At 43.7% G+C, this 13752-nt stretch overlaps 1 pseudogene; it reads right to left on the bottom strand.

Moving 5' to 3' along the window:
* Positions 1 to 1126: 1126 nt before the first annotated feature.
* On the bottom strand, positions 1127 to 5625 carry LOC133896867 (uncharacterized; annotated as a pseudogene).
* Positions 5626 to 13752: the final 8127 nt, after the last annotated feature.

Genomic DNA, 13752 nt, shown 5'->3' with positions numbered 1-13752 from the left:
GACAAACACTCTGATTAAAGGTAATGGCATGCCATATATTCATTGAACTAATTAAAGAACATGCGTTCACGCTCTATCTAGTTACAATCTGTGTGAGTGCAGAAAAAAAAACTAGATGCAAGTGTCGTAGATCATGCTCAGCTGTCTCCACATAATGGATCGTGGCATGCCTGAATGTCTGCAGATAAGAAGGTTGAATACTTAGAGAAGAAGTGTTTAGCCCTCCAGAAAAAGAAATATGAAGTGTTTGGTCTCAATGATCAAGAACCTTCTTCATATGAGCCAGTGAATCCCACATGTATGGTGATGATTTAATTACTTGGTTTTGTTTCACCATAAATCATCTATCATATATTTCAATAGGGAGACTATTGTGAGTGCATTATCTGATAGATACAGCTAGCAGTGGCATTAACAGTTTCACAAGCAGTGACCATCAGGGTTCTGGTTATAAGACAAACCGTAAACATCAAAAGGGTCGATAGTGGTGCATGCAGATGTCAGATGAGCGTAGATCGGTATACTTACACAGCCTACGTATTAACCGCCAATAGAAAAATATCGATGCACTCGTGGAATCAAATACTACACACATCACAATTGGAACGCCTGATCCTTTGAATCTTGCTGATATTCATCCATATCTCGATAATGAACATTGTGATTCTGTTACATTTGAACCACTGGAACTACATTCGTCGGATGAAGGTAAAATATTATCCATCATTGTACTCTATTTTTATGTGTTCTCACACTGCTTCGTTCGACCCATAGAACAACTCAAGGCATACTAGGATGAACCCGATGATTTCAACGATGACGAAGGGAGGTTATATCGTTGTCAAGGTAAAACACATCAATCCAATTTGCAATCCCATATTATATGTTGGTCTATCTGATTCATTATGTAACATGACAATATAAATATTTTGGTTTTTGTGTAGGTGTTGTTTTTGAATCATACATGGTGGAAGGTCTTGATTGTGTGTGCATGCAAGGTTATGATCCATTCGACCGCATCTACCAAAAAACACTAACTAAATCATCCACTGTTATAATAATAGTAGTTCACTTTCTGTTTATAATTTGCACTGCCAGTCAACAATAAAAGAATGCTTGAACCTGGTTAATCAAGACTTGATGCAAAGTATATATGCTGGGAAAGATCAAAACAAAAGCACATTATGACTAGATATCAAATTAAGTACATCAGAGACCAAAAAATTATTGATGGAAAGTGCTACCTCAAGCATATTTTTTCCAGCTAAGAAATCCAGCCCCATGCTTGCACCATTGTGTTGAAGAAGCCTAAGCTTCCTTTCCTGTCGTTCACCATAAGCATCAGTAATGCATATATTTATTCCATCTCTGTTGTTGATCTAACTTGTAACTCACCTAACAAGACCTGCTCCAGGGGAAGGATGAAAACACGCAACATTGACTTCATCTAAAGCACTTGGAAGAGCTCTTGCAAGCTCCATGTCTGAAACTCTGTACACCTATGGTAGAGGACAAAACAATGATGTAAGCTCATAACCTAGATTCTAATAGTCTGAGGTTATTCTGAACTGCATAGAAAAATGCCACTTTTAAAAATTGTCAAATGCCATTATTCTTGTGGCATTTTGACAATTGGATAAAAATCAAGTGAAATTTTGATAGATATCCCAACTGTAAATTATACCGAGTAAATTGCATCTATTTCGAAGCATCAGAAACAAGTATCATGAGAGCAGCTCTGCCAGCCTTTCTGTAAAATAGTTTACTAATTCATATATTAGTCTAACCAACATATGGTTTAGGTTAAATTAACAATATGTCAATATCTACCTCCAAAACAGTGTACACAAGAACTAGGGTCATCCCATCCACAGAAATGCTCCTAAGCAGTGAGTTACGACGACGACCATATGCCAATAGTATGTGTTCCGATGTAGGTGAAAACTGCAGCAAATGGAAAATGTCATGGTGCAGATGATTAAAAAGCTTCCCTGGAATGAGTCCATAATTAATTATCATAACAGCAGAACCATAATGAACAATATTATCATGTATTGGTCTGAGACGATACAGGCTATCAATGAAAAATAGAGGTCACAGAACAATTCCTGAGATAGATCATCATCCTAAGAGATGTTACTGGTCTCAGAAGACAAGGAATATGTGGCAAGAAATATTTGCTGCTTTAAACAAGCAAATACCCTGGGGATAAAAAGAGAAATGCTCACACCCTAAAAAAGAAAATAACCTGAATAGAAGTTAAGCAGTTAGCTGCCCTTATTGCTCTAGACGCAAGGACTGTGCCAAACCTACAAAGGACACATAGAAACAATTATGAATTACTAAGTCCATCTGCAAACAATAGCCACATAAAGATGGTGCAAAAAACAGCAGTAAGAAAACTAACGTCGCCTCCTCAAGAGAATAAACTCGAAGCTCATATATAATTTGGTGAGAGGGAAGTGGATGGCGAGTTGGAGATGTTCCAGCCCCAGTAGAATCATACTGCACAGGTAAATGACTTCCATTGCCACCTTCTGTTTAGGGTAGCATGCATGCAACACAAGCAACCAAAAATCGTCCACAGGGGGGAAAATGGGTGCCCATTTCACTGCAGTAATTGGAAACTTCAAGTAAGCAAATAATAAGTATCAAAACTCAACTGCAACAAAGAATTCATCAAACATGGTGGAAGCGCAACTCAAAGTCACCAACAAAGCTAAACGACAAAGTTGCATGTTAAGAATTTCATTCGCTACTGTTTTGTAGCATAACCAAACATATTACTGCTGCTGGCCAAAACCAAAACCAGCTTTGCACCAGTTCAGAAGCATAAGAACAGAGTAAAGAATCAGTATTTTGTGTGCAGTACAATGCACCAGTTCAATTAACAAACAGCATGAAAAGATCTAGTATATGTTACACAGGAAAGTTTATGGAGAAAAGGCATCTTGGAGCACCTTTTGTACAGTATGTGAAATTGTAAAACGGCATGCTCCAGGCTAAAATGCAACACATGGATCCTTGATGTTGTGCCCCCATATTCTAAGTTTCACTGTGCAAGGTAGTAGAACACCACTAGCCTCAAACAGTAACGTAGGTACTTCTGACCCAACACCTAATGAGATAGCACGAACCCCAGCTTCATCAATTTGAGTACCCAGAAGCGAACTCCCAACCCCAAGTACAGAGGCCATCTGATGAGTGTGTGAGGTATAGTATCGACTTGACCCACTAAAACTGCCAGCAGTAGCTGGAACTGATGATGAAGCACCTACATGATCTAAATTATGCATGTATGGTAATGGACTAGATGCAGTGAATGGATCCATTGGCATACCACTTGGGCCAACAGGTCTTGAATGTTGAACTATTGCTGGATTTGGGATATTGCTGCTAAGGTACAACGTTTGTGTACTGTCTCTGTCACTAAACCTTTCATTATTAGCAGCACTACCACTGTGCACTCTTGAGTTAGATTCCACTCTGACAGTATCCATTTCAGTTCCAGCGTCCAAAGACATTGAAACTGAATCATCATCATTAGCCACACCTGGTTCTCCAGGGCATGGATCCACAGGTGAAATCAACCAGCTAATCTCTAGATTTTCAGCATCTGATGGCAGTGAATTTTCAGCTAAAGAATATAATCTCTGTTGCACATTGGTTGAACCAATATCTTGATCATTGCAAAGCGGACATATGTTCTGTCATCCCTATGATATACAGGCCAGAGCAAGAAACGTGATAACAACCTAGACTCAAGATGAGGACAGCACATCGAGTTAATGTTTGCCAAAATTACAGCTGAATGACAATTCGAATAGCCAGAAGATGTTGCAGGGGTTAGTGTTGAATCTCCAGAATCAAGGTTGTTAACCTGCAAATGAACCTCTGGATTAGTTTGACGGCAAATACGAAACTAGGAAAAACATAAATGCAGTGAACACAAAATTCTACCTCTGCTGTCAGTATATATGGCGCACCATGGGGATGAAAATTGACAGATTTTAGTGAACGGCGGGTTCTTAGTGCCATTGCTGGAATGCTGGGTTCAAAGCTTCACCTCGCTTACTGTAGTCCCAAATGAACAACTGACACGTGTCCACAATTTGAACATTAGTATATATTATTTACAATTTCTAAAAAACTTGATTCTTTCATAAATTCAACGGAAAAGGTCTCACTTTGTGACCTGATGCACTGCCAGAAGCTCCCCCTTTGCATGAAACGCAATAGACGCAATTGGTCTATCTGCAAAAAGAATTTAATGAAAAGTTAATGAGCGCTACTTCGAGAAATACTCATGAAGACCGCAGAAAAAATGACAATTGAGTCTGTCAAGAGAGATTACAGAAGTAGTGTGCTCCAATGCAGTGTGATGTTTTAGCATCCCAGAGACGAACTTCATGATCCAAACTTCCGCTGGCAACGATATCAGAATGTAATGGATGGTACCTAACCTGCAATGGAACAGCACCTTAATGAAAAGTAACAAACAATATTGAGAAACAAATATTTGCCGTTCATTTAGTAAAACATCCTTATAATGCTTCCCTGAACTAATAAATGTGTGGCGAAATGAAAAATATGCAACATGGACACATACATGAGAAACTGGTATTATTTAAGCCATTGATAATTAAAGAATTATTAGGAACCAAATTACAATTGGGCTATTTATTTATAATAGCTTTAAAGCATATTCTAGGAAACGAAATACAGTAAGAAAAAACTATGCTGCCCATACCACCCATGGAGTGTGTTGATGTCCAAGCAACTCTTTCAAACATTTCCCAGTTTGGTAGTCAATTATTTTAACAGTGTGATCACCAGTGGCAATAAAGAGCAGTTAGTCTAAATGTTCTTCAGAGTAAGTCATACATTAAGAAAGTAAATTAACCTACTGTGTGGAAGCAAGTGTTCTCCCATCTGGACTGAATGCAGCTGCGATAGTTGACCTCGGAGCAGGCACAAGTGGGCAAAATTCGGCTGACCAATGCAAGGACTGTGATTCAGCCCTGTAAAAATTAAGGTCCAAAAAGCTTACCCAACCAAATGATAAAAGTACACCAAACCATTTGAACTCTTATCTCAATACGGACATGAACTACTACGAATAAGAAATTGTTCTTATATATTTGTCTTGATGAAAAGAGAGTTCCCTTCCCAAGAAAAGAGATCATGCTGAGCATCGGTAGACCAAAATTTTAACTCAACTGAACCAGAATCACATCTGGGAGATTTCGTCCAAAGTTTTTTAGCTTGGTATTTTGTTCGAGCAGAGACCTCCCGCTGAGCTAATAGCTGAAAAACGTTTCTGATAACACCAAAAGGAGAACAAAAGTTACATTCAGCAGATGATTGCATTGCAGTTAATAGGGAATATTCAATTAACTGATATTTTTATTAACATTCTAGAGATGGATCCTTGCAAAATTTATTGCTACAGAATACAATAGAAGTTCCTCTAGCCCAAATGCTAGAAAACAATGATATATTAGCATCAATTTGCCTTGAGCTTCTTGCTGATGATGTTTGGTATCTCGAAACCGAACAAGAAACTGATTCTGGAGATGGGGCATGCTTCGAGCCTTCTAGCCAACTTTTAATCGTTTCAGGCATTTAACATAACCCATCTAAAATGAATTTTAACCAGATAAAATATAGCTATGAACAATTTTTCAGAATGATGCATTTGGCAAAAACAACTTCAACCAAATAAAGAGGATACTAGACCAAACATCAGAAACTGAAACCTCAGGAAGTTATATGGTCCAAATATTCATATTGTAGCAGTGGACAAATATTGTTTCCTGATTTGCAACAATCATTTCCTGTGCAAAATGAGTGTGATAAAGGTCACCTTGATACCACAGATTAGATCATCATGTAACTCTAAGTAAAGTAAGTTTTCAGAAGATTCTTCCATTTGAGAATTTCCTAAAATTTTAGTGCAAAGATCCAATTGTTGCATGGACGATGGACCTTGCCCACCTTTCTGTGATCGGATGGTTCGTTATACCAGTATATTTTATATCAGTTATTTGAATATTCAACAAACTTATGACGTGTTTGACGTTTGCTAATTTAAGCTTATTTGCGATCAATCATTGTTGTTTCAAGGATCAATTTCTTGGAGATAACAAAAAAGTTGATCACATGCCATTTCCACTGGATGTGTGCTGAACAAAGCAGGACACTGAAAATCGAAAAGATTCGAATTGTCTTCCTTCAATATATGCCACATCCATATAACGGACGAATTAAATGTGTTACAAAATAACATAGATTGGGATTGTGCCGTTTAGAGAGAAAAAATATGTATCAACCAGGCAATAATTTATAGTCCAGTATGGGTAATCCAAGAGATATGACTTGTGGCAAATAGAAAATCATATAGCTGTGCGAGTGCTGAAACAGACACACCAGCCATTGGATGCATAGCCACAGGGATATTCATGCTGTATGCATAGTGTTGGGGGATAATCTCCCGTACCCTTCGGATGGCAAGTCGAAGTCCGTCGATGGCTGAGCACTGATGGATGTTGCAATTGTGTTTCAGAAAATGCAGGCGAAGGCTATGGCGGGCCTTCGGTCGGAGGCCGAAGGTTGATCAGCGACTTCACCCGCCCATGTAGGCAAAGGCTCTGGCGTGCCTTCGACCGGAGGCCGAAGGTCGACCCACGGTGCCGGAGAGCAGGAGCAAAGGTCGTGGCAAACCTTCGGACGCAGTCACGAGACTGGCCGAAGGTGCCCAGTGGACATCGAAGCCCACATAGTCGCTCAAGGTACAGTTGTAATTATGCAAATGTACTTGATAGTACCATAATACCCCCAAATATGTCAAGAATGTGGCAGTTGAGGGGGTGAAACTGTAAATCCTAGCGTGGAGTGGTTTAGTACGGGCTACATACTATACCTGATGACAGAGGAATTAAAATTGTTTACCCTCTAAACACGTGTCACACCCAGGAGCCTTCGGCTTTCCCTCGGGGCAAAGGCCTTCCTTCTTTGGGACTTTGGTTCCAACAATTGGAGCCGTTCGTGGGGATCGAACAGACCGAAGCTATGCCACCTAAAAGAAGACGAAGCCACTCGTTGCATCCGAGACATTGCCGGAGCCTTCGGCTGCAGCTGGGGCTTCGGCCGAAAGGCCCCCTTTGGCGGTGCTGGGCCCAAGCAATGCTTCGATTGGAGGAGCCTTCGGCAAGCGCGAACAACACGATAGTGTTGAGGTCGCGCCCCCAGGCGATAACGGAGACAACCATGGAGCGGTTGTCCAGGAAAACGCAGCTAATGCTCACACCCGCTTCGAGGCACAGAAGAGCGAAGAAAGGCGCACGTTGAAGAGTGGGATGACCTAGGTGACTTCGCAGAATATGAAGATGAAGATGAGACACAAGAGGAAAGAATAGCCAGACTGGAAGCCGAAGAATTGGAGAGGCAGATTGCGCAGAAAAAGCGCATGCTGGATAGCTTGGCGGCAAGTCGGAAGGCCGTGGAATATCGCATGCGAGCAGAAAAAGCCAAAAAAAAACACTGGAAAAAATGCAAGAAGAGATTGATATACTGCATCGCGCAAATGAAACGGCTCACCACATGACTCCATCGGAAATCATAACACGACTGGCGCAGGACCTTCGGCGACGGTCGTGCATAGGTGATCCAGAGTCTCCGCTCTTCATTGGCTTGCAGAACCAGCCGTGGGCTTCGGGCTTCAAGATGCCTAGAGTGGTAATGTTTGATGGAGAGTCAGATCCGAGAGAATTTGTAATGAGTTCGAGGCGGCAGTCGAATCCGTTGGAGGAGACGACGCAACACTAGCGAAGGCCTTTGTATTGGGCGTGAAAGGGATAGCAAGGTCGTGGTACTCCACGTTGCCTCCAGGATCCATTTATTCACGGGAGCAACTGCGCAACACCCTATATAGCAATTTCCAAGGAAATCGGGTGGACAAGATTACCGCAAGCGACTTCTTCGCACTGAAGCAGCAGCCAACGGAGACATTGCAGAGCTATATGTGTCGCTTTGTACACATTCGCTATCAAGCGAAAGTTCTGAGTGAAGACACAATCATCGATGCCGTCATATAGGGCATCAGAGGAGGGCTTCTGGTAGGAAAGCTTACACGAAAGAGGCCAGGGAGCGTACAAGAGTTCCTCAATAAGATGGAAGAGTATGCGAGGTCCGAGCTAGATCACCTTCGGAGGAAGAATGAAATGGTAGCCTCGAAAGCACTAAAAACAAATACGTCAGCCAGGGAAGCAAGCACTGGACACTCCAGAGACCGATCGAAGCATGTCAGAAAAGCCAAAGCATCCGAGTACACAACGAAGCAAAAATAGGTCAATCAGATAGACTCCGGACTAGTCGAAGTCGCCCAGACGGTAAGCGAAGGGCATGGTGGGGCTACTCGAGGAGGTCGGAGTGGCAAAGGCCGAGGCCGAGGAGGCCGAGGTGGACGGGCTCCGCAGGACCTGGCCACATTCTATTGTGAGTTACATGGCAAAGGTGCTGGTCATAGGACTAAGCAGTGCCCATAGGTCATGGCTATGAAAGAAAGCTTAGCGAACCAATCCTTCGATCATGCAAGAATCGTGCATCATGCCACACAGTTAGGCATGGTGAAGCATAGGAAAAAAATCAAAACCACAACCCAGGCACAATGTTCTCTAACCAAGTGGCGACCAATGGTTGCGCCAGCACAACAATATATTCCCATAACTTTGGCCCAGAAAGATCAGACGGCTGGCCAGTTGGCCTTTCAAGGAGAGCTACCTCCGCCTCCACCAAGACCAGCGATCGAAGCCCCCCCCCCCCCCGGAGCACAGCAGGTCGGTGAGCACAGTGAATTGTGGATACAACGTAGTGTTGGCAATCTCCGGAGGATCCAATCAGGAAACAGAATTGAAGAGGCAGTGAAAAGAATATGTGCGAAGGGTTAACCATGTTGGTGTAGGGCCAACTTATGTTCACTCAAGATGGTCCAATGTGCCCATTACCTTCTCACAGGAGGGCATGAGGGTTCTAGATTAGCTGCACGCAGACACCTTCGTGGTTATGGCAAACATTTCGGGAAATGAAGTGCACATAATTCTGATAGATGACGGAAGCTTGACGGATATCATCTTTGCCGATGCCTTCAACAAAATGGGTTTGCGGCGAAGTGACCTTAACCAGGCTGGGTCTCCACTACTAGGCTTCGGGGGAAACGTAATCAATGCTTTGGGGAAGATAGCAATCCAGGTGTCATTTGGCGAAGGGTTGAACTTCCAGACGAAGGACATTACCTTCGATGTGGTCGATATCAACTACCCCTATAATGCAATATTCGGGCGAGGAGTCCTAAATACATTCGAAGCAATACCGCACCATGCATATCTGTGTATGAAGATGCCCGGTCCCGGAGGCGTCATAACGATACTCGGAGATCAACAAATGGCCCGTAGGATCGAAGTGGGAATCACTCCAGGTCAGCGAAATGTCCATGTAGTGGCGGAAGCTTCGATGGATCTTGGAGAATGTGAAGACCAACCGAAGGTACACAAGATGGCGAAGGCTATACCGGAAGGGCAGACCAAGAAAGTGCCACTGTGTCCAGATAGGCCAGACCAAAAAAGTCATTATCGGAGCGAAGGTCACAGAAGAAGATTAGCAAAAATTGATAATGTTCCTTCGCAGGAACGAAGATATCTTCGCCTGGTCTCCGAAGGATCTGCAAGGAGTCAGTAGGGAAATCATTCAACACACTTTAAATGTAGACCCAAATGTGAAGCCAAAGAAGCAAAAGCTTCGGAAGGCTTCGAAAGAGAGGGAAGAAGCAGCTAAGGCTGAAGTAAAGAAGCTGCTTGACGCTGGCGTGGTACGCGAAGTATTACATTCGGAGTGGCTGGCAAACCCGGTGCTAGTTAAGAAAAGTAATGGCAAGTGGAGAATGTGCGTAGACTTCACAGACCTAAATAGAGCCTGTCCGAAGGATGACTTCCCACTACCAAGAATTGATCAATTGGTAGACTCTGCTGCTGGCTGTAAAATGTTGAGTTTTCTAGATACGTACTTTGGGTACCACCAGGTTTAGATGGTGAAGGAGTATGAGGAAAAAACAAGTTTCAGAACCTCCTTCGGCATATATTGCTTTGTAAGGATGCCCTTTGGCCTTCGAAATGCTGGCGCTACCTTCACCAGGTTGGTGCAAACAGTGTGAATTCACAACTAGAGCAAAATGTCCTGGCATATATTGACGATATAGTGGTCAAAAGTGCCAGAAATGACCACCACCTCGAAGATCTTTGGGAAACTTTCAAAAACTTGTGAAGCGCAGGCCTAAAGCTAAACCCCAAAAAATACGCCTTTGGGGTACAATCTGGAAGGCTGTTGGGCTTCTTGGTCTCGAAGAGAGGCATCAAAGTAGAACCCTAAAAAATTTAGGCAATAATTGACATGAGACATCCGCAGAGCAGGAACAAGCACAGCGCCTAGCAGGCAGGTTAGCAGCGCTAAATCGGTTCATCGCAAAATCGGCGGAGCGAAGCCTACCTTTCTTCAAAACGCTAAAAGCCTCCGACCCATTCAAATGGGGCGCGAAGCAGCAAGAAGCCTTCGATGAACTGAAGAATTATCTAACGAAGCTTACGGCCCTGTCCAGCCCTGATCCCGAGGCTGAGTTGTTGCTATACATAGCAGCATCCTCTTCAGCAGTAAGTGTCATACTTGTGCAGGAAAGGTAAGAAAATAACTAGTTACAACAATTTCCGATATATTACATGTCGGAGACCCTGGCGGGCCCGAAGAGGTTCTACACCGAAATGAAAAAGGTGGCCTATGCACTAGTAATGGCATCATGCAACCTTCGCCATTACTTCATGGCTCACAAGATTATAGTGCCCACCTCCCTACCCCTTTGCGACATGTTTGAAAATCGAGAAGCTACAGGGAGGATGGCAAAATGGGTTGCAGAGATCGCTCCATTCATGATAGTTTTCGTTGCAAGAACAGCGATGAAGTCTCAGGCATTAGTAGACTTCGTAGCAGATTGGACGCCGTAGGTCGAAGCCCTAGCAAAAGAACTGTCAGACCCAGTCTGGATCGCATATTGTGACGGGGCCTAGGGGGCTTTGGGAGCGGGTGTGGCAGCAGTACTATCTTCGCCTTCGGGAGTAAAGTTGAGATATGCTGCTAGACTCGAATTTTGATCAACAAACAATGTCATGGAGTACAAAGCAGTCCTCCTTTGCCTTCACAAGGCAAAAGCTTTGGGTGCCCGAAGGGTGTTGATTAAGACGGACTCTAAAGTAATAGCAAGCCAAATTAACAAGATATTTCAAACAAAGGAACCAGAGCTTGTTAGATACATTGCAGCGGTTCGGAGCATGGAAAAGCACTTCCTAGGATTCACAGTCAAGAGTATATCAAGAAGTGACAACTTTGAAGCAGATGACCTCGCAAAGACCGCAACACAAAATCTGCCAATACCGCCAGATGTATTCTACCAGAAATTGAGTGTGCCAGCTGTAGAGGACTCTTCGCAGAAGGCACGCTCAGTTGCTATAATTGAAAGCGAAGATTGGCGCTCTCCCATAATAGCTTATCTTTGTGGCTACTATGAGCCCGAAGATAATGTTGAAGCGAAGCGCATGGCCCAGAGAGCTAGGAACTACAAAATTGTGGGAGATGACTTGTACAAGATTGGAGTCTGTGCACCTATGTTGCGATGCATATCCCAGGCATAAGGACAAAATTTGCTGAGAGAAATACATGGAGGACTGTGTGGCTCGCACGTAGGCACTCGAGCCCTCGTTGGAAAAGTATTCAGGCAAGGATTCTTTTGGCCGAAGGTAGTCGGCGATGCGGACTATATAGTCCGAAGTTGTACGCAGTGCCAGTACTTGGCAAAATCAAACAGGCCTTCGACAAAGACACCGCTCATTCCACTAATCTGGCCATTAACGCGGTGGGGAATTAACATTGTTGGCCAGTTGCTAGCCGCCCCAGGAAACTTGTGTTACACTGTCATCGCAGTAGAGTACTTCTCCAAGTGGGTGGAGGCAATGCCGCTGGTGAATATAACATCAAGAAATATCAAAAAAATTCTTGTGGCAGAACATCATCTGCCGCTTCGGAGTCCCACGTGAAGTGACCATTGATAACATCACATAATTTGATAGTGAAGGATTCAAGCATTTCTCTGAAGACCTAGGAATCAAAGTCCACTTCGCATCTATCTATCACCCATAGTCAAATGGAGCCGTGGAAAGGGAAAACGACATTGTTTTTGCTAGTGTCGCGAGGCGTCTGCAAGACCTACCAAAAGGAAAATGGGTGGAAGAGTTGCCGAAGGTTTTATAGTCTGTAAGAACAACAGTAACAAGACCGACCGGTTTCACACCATTTCATCTGCTCTTCGCTGAAGAGGCGAGGACTTCAGAAGAGTGTAAAAATAGATCATTTAGGGTCGCAAATGAATCGGCGCAAAGCGAAGAATTGACATCAAAAGATGCGCTTGAGGAAATGAGACTACAGGCCGCCGAAAACTTGACTAAATACCAGGAGGAGACTAGAAGATGGAGAGACAAGAAAGTATCCCTAAAGGACTCCGCCCCTGAGGATTTGGTACTACGAAGACTCAACAATGCTTCAGCCATGGGAAAACTGCAAAGCAAGTGGGACGGTCCCTTTTTGGTGAAGAGGTCATTAAGGCCCGGTTCTTATCACTTGGTTACTCTAGAGGGTGATGAGCTCCTGCATACTTGGAATGCAGACAACCTTCGCAAGTTCTATGTGTAGTAACAGAGGAAGTCTTCACATCACTGGGTGAAGCACTTGAACTAGTGCAACACTTATGTAATTTTGTTTTCCTTTCATGTAATAAAAAATGTACGGGAGTTGTACTCTTTTCCTCACAGGGGGAACCCTTCGTTAGGGTGTGAGGTTTTTAACGAGGCAGCTACCTTTTTAAACATTAATATATATGGAAATACCCCCAAGAAAGCATGTACTTTGGTTGAGTATGCATAACTCATCGTCGAAGTGTGGTAGCCCTTCGAAACAAGGAAGCACACCAATCGACGAGAAGCGCGCCGAGAACCCGATGTAAAACTTGAGGTGCGAAGTGTCAAAGAAAGACACCTTACCCTTCAACCTAAAAAAAAAGCCAAAGTGCTGCCCGACCTAAAAGCAGGCGGCGCACCTCAGTCAAGTTAGGGGCTAAGAGTGCCTGCCCCTGCACCGAACGAGAAATAAACCTTCAAAAAAAAAAGGCCGAAGTGCTGCTCGACCTAAAATTAGGCGGCACACCTCTTGGCTAAGTCGGGGGCTAAGAGTGCCTGCCCCCGTACCGAAGGAGAAATAATCCTTTGAAGAAGAAAAAAAGGCCGAAGTGCTGCTTGACCTAAAATGAGGTGGTGCACCTCTCGGCTAAGTCGGGGGCTAAGAGTGCCTGCCCCCGCACCGAAGGAGAAACAAACCTTCGAAAAAAAAGCCGAAGTCCTACTCGACCTAAAAGCAAGCGATGCACCTCGGCCAAGTCGGGGGCTAAGAGTGCCTGCCCTGCACCAAAGGAGAAACAAACCTTCGAAGAAAAAAAAAGGCCAAAGTGCTGCACGACCTAAAATCAGGCGGCTCACCTCTTGGCTAAGTCAGGGGCTAAGAGTGCCTGCTCCCGCACCGAAGAAGAAACAAACCTTCGAAGAAAAAAAAGGCTGCAGTGTTGCTCGACCTAAAATCAAGCGGCACACCTCTTGGCTAAGTCGG

This window comes from Phragmites australis, chromosome 17, assembly GCF_958298935.1.
Source record: "Phragmites australis chromosome 17, lpPhrAust1.1, whole genome shotgun sequence".
Lineage (NCBI taxonomy): Eukaryota > Viridiplantae > Streptophyta > Magnoliopsida > Poales > Poaceae > Phragmites > Phragmites australis.
This window is presented reverse-complemented; position numbering and strand designations above follow the sequence as displayed.